Genomic DNA, 7,657 nt, shown 5'->3' on the forward strand with positions numbered 1-7,657 from the left:
CAACAACATTAATATAAGTGTTAGTATAAGTAAGAATGAAATTAAGAGTATTGTTAAAAGAAAGAGGAAAAGTAGAAAAGGTTGAAGGAAAGGTGATAAAAACAATGGGATAAGGAGAAGAAAGGTCGATGGTTATACAGAATTCAAAGGAAAGTGGGAGAGATGAGAAGTGCAGGAAAAAAACAGGAGAGATGAGATAATAATATCAAGGAAGAGATTTGGACATACAAGACTAAACAGTTCACTTTATAAAATGGGTTTACATAATATGGGAACTTGTGAATTCTGTGGAGAATTTGAAACTGGAACATGTTATGCTGTCAGAAATACGAGGCTGAAAGAAGGAATGCAAAATCTAGCAAAAATAAAACTGCAATTTATATTAGGAGATATTTTACAAAATTACTCTGGAAATTAATGTTATAGTTTTATTTTTCTGTATCTTAGAATAGCTCATATGTGGGAGAGGATATAAAAATGTCATATTGATCCACACTCCATACCAGTAGGTGGCGGTAAAGTACACCATTTTGTTGTTTGTCAACCGCCAATAAAATCTCAAAGAACAAGAAGAACAGTAGTGGATCCACCATTGCAAACAAACCCTGCGTCTCAATGTCCGTCCTATCCATCCTGAACAGTGTGTGAGATTCAGCGTGTCCCAAAGCAGAGTGTGTTGAAGAGTGTGCCGGGAGTCCCCGGATGATCTACGATTCCTAGTGTGGATCCGTGCTCTCTATAACAGCTAATATTACCCACAATCCACTGCGCTTTGGAGGAGGAACTACAAACACGAGTAAAAAGTGTTAAAAAAAAAAAGGAACATGGCGGATGTGAGCGACCGACGGTTGCTTTTAATCTTTAAATCCTACTAGTCTCTATTTTTTTAAATAGGTACTAGTATCTAATAAATAAGTACTAGTATCTTTAAATAGACACTAGCACCTAAAGAATAAGTACTAGTACCATGAAAATAGATACTAGTAGGTTTTAAGGATTAAATGTTAAAACGGCTTGCCATACTGCGCCTTCTTTAAAACAATGATCCACTGTTACGTACGTCAGGTGACTGTAAATGCGTCAGGTGACTGTAATGTGTCAGGTCACTGTAAATGCGTCAGGTGACTGAAATGGGTCAGGTGACTGTAAATGCGTCAGGTGACTGAAATGGGTCAGGTCACTGTAAATGCGTCAGGTGACTGTAAATGCGTCAGGTGACTGTAATGTGTCAGGTCACTGTAAATGCGTCAGGTGACTGAAATGGGTCAGGTGACTGTAAATGCGTCAGGTGACTGAAATGGGTCAGGTGACTGTAATGCGTCAGGTGACTGTAAATGCGTCAGGTGACTGTAATGCGTCAGGTGACTGTAAATGCATCAGGTCACTGTAAATGCGTCAGGTCACTGTAAATGCGTCAGGTGACTGTAAATGCGTCAGGTGACTGTAATGCGTCAGGTCACTGTAAATGCGTCAGGTCACTGTAAATGCGTCAGGTCACTGTAAATGCATCAGGTCACTGTAATGCATCAGGTCACTGTAAATGCGTCAGGTGACTGTAATGCATCAGGTGACTGTAAATGCGTCAGGTCACTGTAAATGCGTCAGGTCACTGTAAATGCATCAGGTCACTGTAATGCATCAGGTCACTGTAAATGCGTCAGGTGACTGTAATGCATCAGGTCACTGTAAATGCGTCAGGTGACTGTAATGCATCAGGTCACTGTAAATGCGTCAGGTGACTGTAATGCATCAGGTCACTGTAAATGCGTCAGGTGACTGTAAATGTGTCAGGTGACTGTAATGCATCAGGTCACTGTAAATGCGTCAGGTCACTGTAAATGCGTCAGGTGACTGTAATGCATCAGGTGACTGTAAATGCGTCAGGTGACTGTAAATGTGTCAGGTGACTGTAATGTATGGAGCTAGAAGAGTCTCAATAAAGATAAATGCACAAACTGCATTCACATATGCACACACAGGATACACAAATGCACACACATGATTCATAAATACACACACAGGATACACAAATGCGCACAAAATTCACAAATGCACACACAGAATTTAAAAAGCACAGAAGATTCACAAATGCATACAAAATTCAGAAATGCACACAAAATTCATAAATACACACACAATTCAGAAATGAAAACAAAATTTACAAATGCACACAAGATTCACAAATGCTCAGGACAAGATTCAGAAATGTATTTCTGATGCACACACAAATATATCTTGATTTACAAACTGCTTGCGGTCTGTGAACTTCACTGCATTTGTGTGTGAATTTTGAGACTCCCCTGACTTGGCTCGACACACAAATGCCTTTTTTTAAACAGGGAATGACCTGTGACCAATCAGATACCTCCCTTGTTTTAGCCAATCACAAGAACGCACCCCACGTGGGGGACTGTTTACTTGTAAGCCAATCACATGAAGTGTGGGCGCGAGGCTAGAGCGAGGTGGGTGGAGTTCTGCCAGTTGGTTGAGACCATTTTTTACAGTCTATGGTTGAGGCGGTGGGCCGGACCTCGAAATTACGAATTTAAAGGAGACATATCATGCTTTTAAATTGTTCCTTTTTACATATAAATCATACATTTGTGGTCTATATAAAGCGGAACTGCAATGCTTGGGTCTGAATTCCTCATTATTATAGCTCCACAAGCCCCCTTTTTACCCTTTTTCTGAGGTGCTTCTGACAGCAACTCGTTTTACTGCGGTCTCTTTAAATACAATTGAGACACTTCATATCCCGCCCCCTCTCCAGGATGCAGAGGTTAAACTCCACCCCGTTCGGCCATTTTTGTAGTCTGATAGCAGAGATAGGATTATCTAGCGGCACAGAAACTTTTTATTCACACGTTATTAACAAAATGTCAACAACGGAAGACTTGTCCAGCCAGCCTTACATGTTCGAGCCAGAGTCGGAGCCGGAGCGAGATGAAAATGAAGACGACGAATCTGCAGAACAACGTCTTCATATGGATGTATCGCAATGGTGTGTACTGTATTTACACATGAAACTTTGGTCTTCCGACCTTTTACCACCGTGTCGATTTATTTTGATTAATTTGTGCGAGGGAGAGAGAGCAAGACAGCGTCTAGTTTGGAGACGGTGATGTCTTGTTTACATTTTCGCCGGGCTCCGAGAGAGAGTGCGAGCGCGCGCGAGACCGGGTCTCTCTCTCCGCTCGTTCTTTCAGTCAAACATGCGCCACAAGCGCGGCAGTTCATCTACATTAGACGGTGTAATGAAGCGTGTGGGTTACTACATCCAACAACCGAACATTTTAACTTACCCTCTCGTAACTTCTGCATCCTTTAGCTTGGACTACAAAATTGCAGCGAGAAATAATAATGGCGGATCGCTCGAAGTGTTGGGCGGAAGTCAATGTCCTTATTTGGCAGTTCCGCTGCAAATACTGTGACGTGATAGTTCACAAAACGTCATAGATAACAGAAAAATCGGAACAGGTTGAAAAATATGACCAAAACAGAATATAAAGATATCAACGAAGCACCTGAAGAGAATAATTTCATCTTTTCTGTACTTCTAAACACTCCAAATATACAACAAAATGCATTTAAGGGCTAAAAAAGTGCATTTAGCATGATATGTCCCCTTTAATACTTACCTCTCAGCTGTGTACGTTTTTTTTTTTTTTTGCTGAGGCCATGTAATAAAATCGTATAAGTACTGCAGACATTGTTTCCAACTTTGTTGTTTGCACATTTGACGCAAAATGTCCTTACAAACTCTTACTTTTTTAAACCGGCAAGTAAGTAGGAGTACTAATCATAACGTTAGAAAACCTCCCGTTTCCTTGACAACCAATGTAAATAATGAACACAGATTCTACGGCGGAGGCAAAGTAATCTTTGTCAGTGACCAGGAAGCTGCGTTCTTGAAATTTTAATTTTGCTTTAATCTTAAAAAATGTAATTTTAGTAATGTAGTTCAGTAATACTGAGGTAAAAATGAGGTGTTTTATCCGATTAGCCTCAAATGTAAAAAGCCCTGTAACTCCTTTCCCAGACAAGTTGGGCAAAGTCTGTTCAATGTAGCCTACACACAAATTATTTTTATTAATGCAATGGACTGTTGCCTATGGCTTGCTCAGTTGGGGATATTTAATTTAATTAATCAACAATACTATTGATCAGCATTACCAAACGTGGACGTTTTCCACTAGAAACAAACATTGATGTATTATTTTAATTTAATACTGTGAAGCTGCTTTGATACAATCTCTATTGTGAAAAGCGCTATATAAATAAACTTGACTTGACTGTAACGGCACATCCGTATGTCATATTTTCCTAATGTCTGGTACTGTTAAACATGTTTTCACGTGAATGAATAATGATATGCAAGTGATGCATATGACATACCCCCCCCAAAAAAGGTTGTTGCTCAGAAGTCATTCTGAATAGACACATAACCAACATATATTTAGAAATCCAACCCTTGAGAGTTTACATTTCAAGTCTCAAAATAAATATTGATATATATACGCATAAACACAAACAAAAACAACAAATATTAAGAATATATTTATTAAATGTATAAAAATTGTATGTGAATTTAGGATTGCAACTTATAACCACAACTAAAACATGGGGATTTTTTAAAGACAATCATCCCGCACATCCTATTCTATAATAAAATCAGCTAATCGAATATTTGAAAATCGTGCCTTATCCCTAATTAATATAGTATTATTGTGTAAGTGCATGACATGACAAGTAGCAAAGGCAGTGTAAGTGGGGTCAAATGTTCATAGCAAATTTAAAAATAAAACAATGTAGCAGCATCATAGTGTAAACTACCAGTGTATTTGTGCAAGAGTCAATCAGCTGCCCTTAGGTTACTGGAGGGTGGGGGTGGAAGGAAGAGGCTCTCTATGATTCCCCTATAGAAAGTTAAGAGGATGGATTTTTGGGAGATGAGCCTTCCTCAACTGTGGGAGGAAGTGCAGAGGTTTTTGGACTTTCTTGGCCAGGTTCTGTTGGTGGTGTCGATAGATCGAGATGGGTCGTCTGTGATGTGGATACTAAGCAACTCCGTGATCTTGACCTGCTCCATCATGGTGCTGTTGATGTGATGATTGTCAACGATCACCTCTGTAGTCATTTGGGTGTGGAGAGATATGATGTTGTCCTGTCCGTGTTAGATAAACAACTGAATTATATTCAGATAAATAAACACAGAAAGCGCACATTACTAGATAATATTCAATCACATTTTTCATCTTGACATTTGTATTAAGACTACTGCAGTTCTGACCACAAATAATTTTGTTAAATAGCTCAAAAACAGCCATCTTCAACTAAAATATTTTTCCACCATATTCCATCTTATACCTGTTCTGTTGTGTAGGTGAAGCCCAACCACTGACAGATGTACCATGCACAGAATTGTGTCATTGTATAAACTGTGACAATCAACCATAATTGGCTTAAATAACTCCATGACTACCACTATAAAGTTGATTTGAAATCATTCTTTATTTTGGTTTGCACTCTTTTTAGCTGATAATTAGTCTAGCTTACTTGTAGCCTAGGTAGCTTGCTGTAACCAACCTCGACATACCCTCCCGTTTACCCCGTGATTCTCCCTTAGTCAGACTTATTTCCTGCTGTCTTCTCGTTTAAAATTTTTCCCGTAATAATCCCGTATTTGAAAACTCTTTGCTTAGTTTATTGTGTATGTATCGAATTATTATTTTGGATTAGCCTAAGCAGCATACCGTTAGACCTAGCTTTACTGCTCCACTTACCAACATTCTTTCGTGGCTAACGTTACTGTTCTCATCAACAACAACCAGTGATGCGCGGGTTGATCCGAAATGAGCGGGTGCCTGCGGTCGAGTCATCCAAAAATATTTTTAATGATATTCGGGTCGCGGTCGGTCGGATCGTTTGAAATAAAGATGCCAATTAAACCTTTGTAATTGATATAGTTCTAGACACAATTTTCTATGAATACGTTTTAAATTTAATTTACACTTTATTGGCTGAATAACTGGCGCGAAGATGACGCACAAGCTCAGTCTGCAGGTAGAGATGGAGGCGGCAAGAGAAAAGGTGAAGACTGGGGAGTGGAAGCTCCGCAAATACACAAATAGAAAGAGCAAAGTGTGGGAGACATTTGCCGAAATAATGAAAGATGATGACCAAAGTGCTGGCTTTGTCATGTGTAGGCTACTTCTTGCGATGCTATTTACACATTTGATAACCACAAAACTGGCACGACCAACCAGGAACGGCGCCAGGATTCCAGTTTTGGATAAGCCAGACCAGTTGTGGGTGGGCCTTAAATTAAAAACGTTAAATAAAAATAAAATAAAAAAACGTTATCCAATCACTGCTTAACCTAATAAAAAAATATTTACTAATATAGCCTACTGTTATATTATCTGTGCGTATACAGAATATAGATTGTAATAGCTTGATGCTCTTTAAATATTGTGTTGCATTGTAAAAGTAAATCCGCGATCGCTCTCCATGGCTCTGACCAACGAAGAGAGCTTTGGAATCTCCATTATGAATATACCTGGGCTGCATTTTCCGATAACATTGTCTCTTAGCGCGCTGCGATAACTTAACTAAAGGTATACTACTGTACCACTAAAGGTATATCATTGCTAGGCGTCTTCAGGGCTATCATCCACTCGCGAGGCAGAGGCGCTGAGAGGCAGAGGCGCTGGCGCCCTCAACGGCGCTGTTTTTGGTAAAACATGATTTTGACGACTTCATTAAGTTTTGTTTTATAGAAAACTCTTTTTAAAAGATTTTCGTTTTGTATAAATTGTATCTTAATTTTGATCAATGTTTTATCAATCAATTGCCCGTATTTATTAAATAAGAAGCAAATACATAGCAGACAAAATAAGGCGCCGGTACGCGATCACTGCATGTGAACTGGAGGGCGCCGAAACTCAACTTGTGCCTCACAGATTTGATAAATATAGGCTATATATTACAGAAAGCTTGAAATGTCTACTTTTAAACGAAATATTCAAACCAAAATAAATAGGCTATACTCTCTGATTATATAGGCTAATCCATATGAAATGTGCATTTCTCTCTGGCGTTCATGGCGAGTCCGCAATCTCCGCATTGTCAACTTCATCTTTGCAGCGACACAGAAAACACCAGTTTATTACTAAACAATTAAATGTCTCCTTGCTAATTAGTAGGGAGGTTAAGCCCAAAAAATAGGCCTTTGACTTCAAGTCATGATGCAAAGGTCGTCTTTGGTATGGAAGTACCTTAGGGTCATACAAATAAATTTATCCTAAGACACAAGTGAGATCACACTTTGTATCAGAAATAAACAGGTTTTTTCAAAAATGGCCGCCAATGCGCCGAAAATACTCTAGAGCCCATATCTTTGCTTCTGTTATCACTATAATGACAAATTTGGTGTCAAAGTGTACATTTTTGGGGTCAAGGAATCCAATAAAATTGGTTTCAAGTTTAAAAAAACAAAAATTTTCCCCATACCATGACAATTGGGGGTAAATATGCACATTTCACAAAAAATTGTGTCATCAGAGTGACTTTACTTATCTTTTCCTTCAAAAACTTTAATTTTGTATTTAAGCAGTGCAGCTACTTCTGTACATTACATTTGTCCTAAGTAGCATGA

The sequence above is a fragment of the Scardinius erythrophthalmus genome (assembly GCF_964197995.2).
Source record: "Scardinius erythrophthalmus genome assembly, chromosome: 6".
Taxonomy (NCBI): Eukaryota; Metazoa; Chordata; class Actinopteri; order Cypriniformes; family Leuciscidae; genus Scardinius; species Scardinius erythrophthalmus.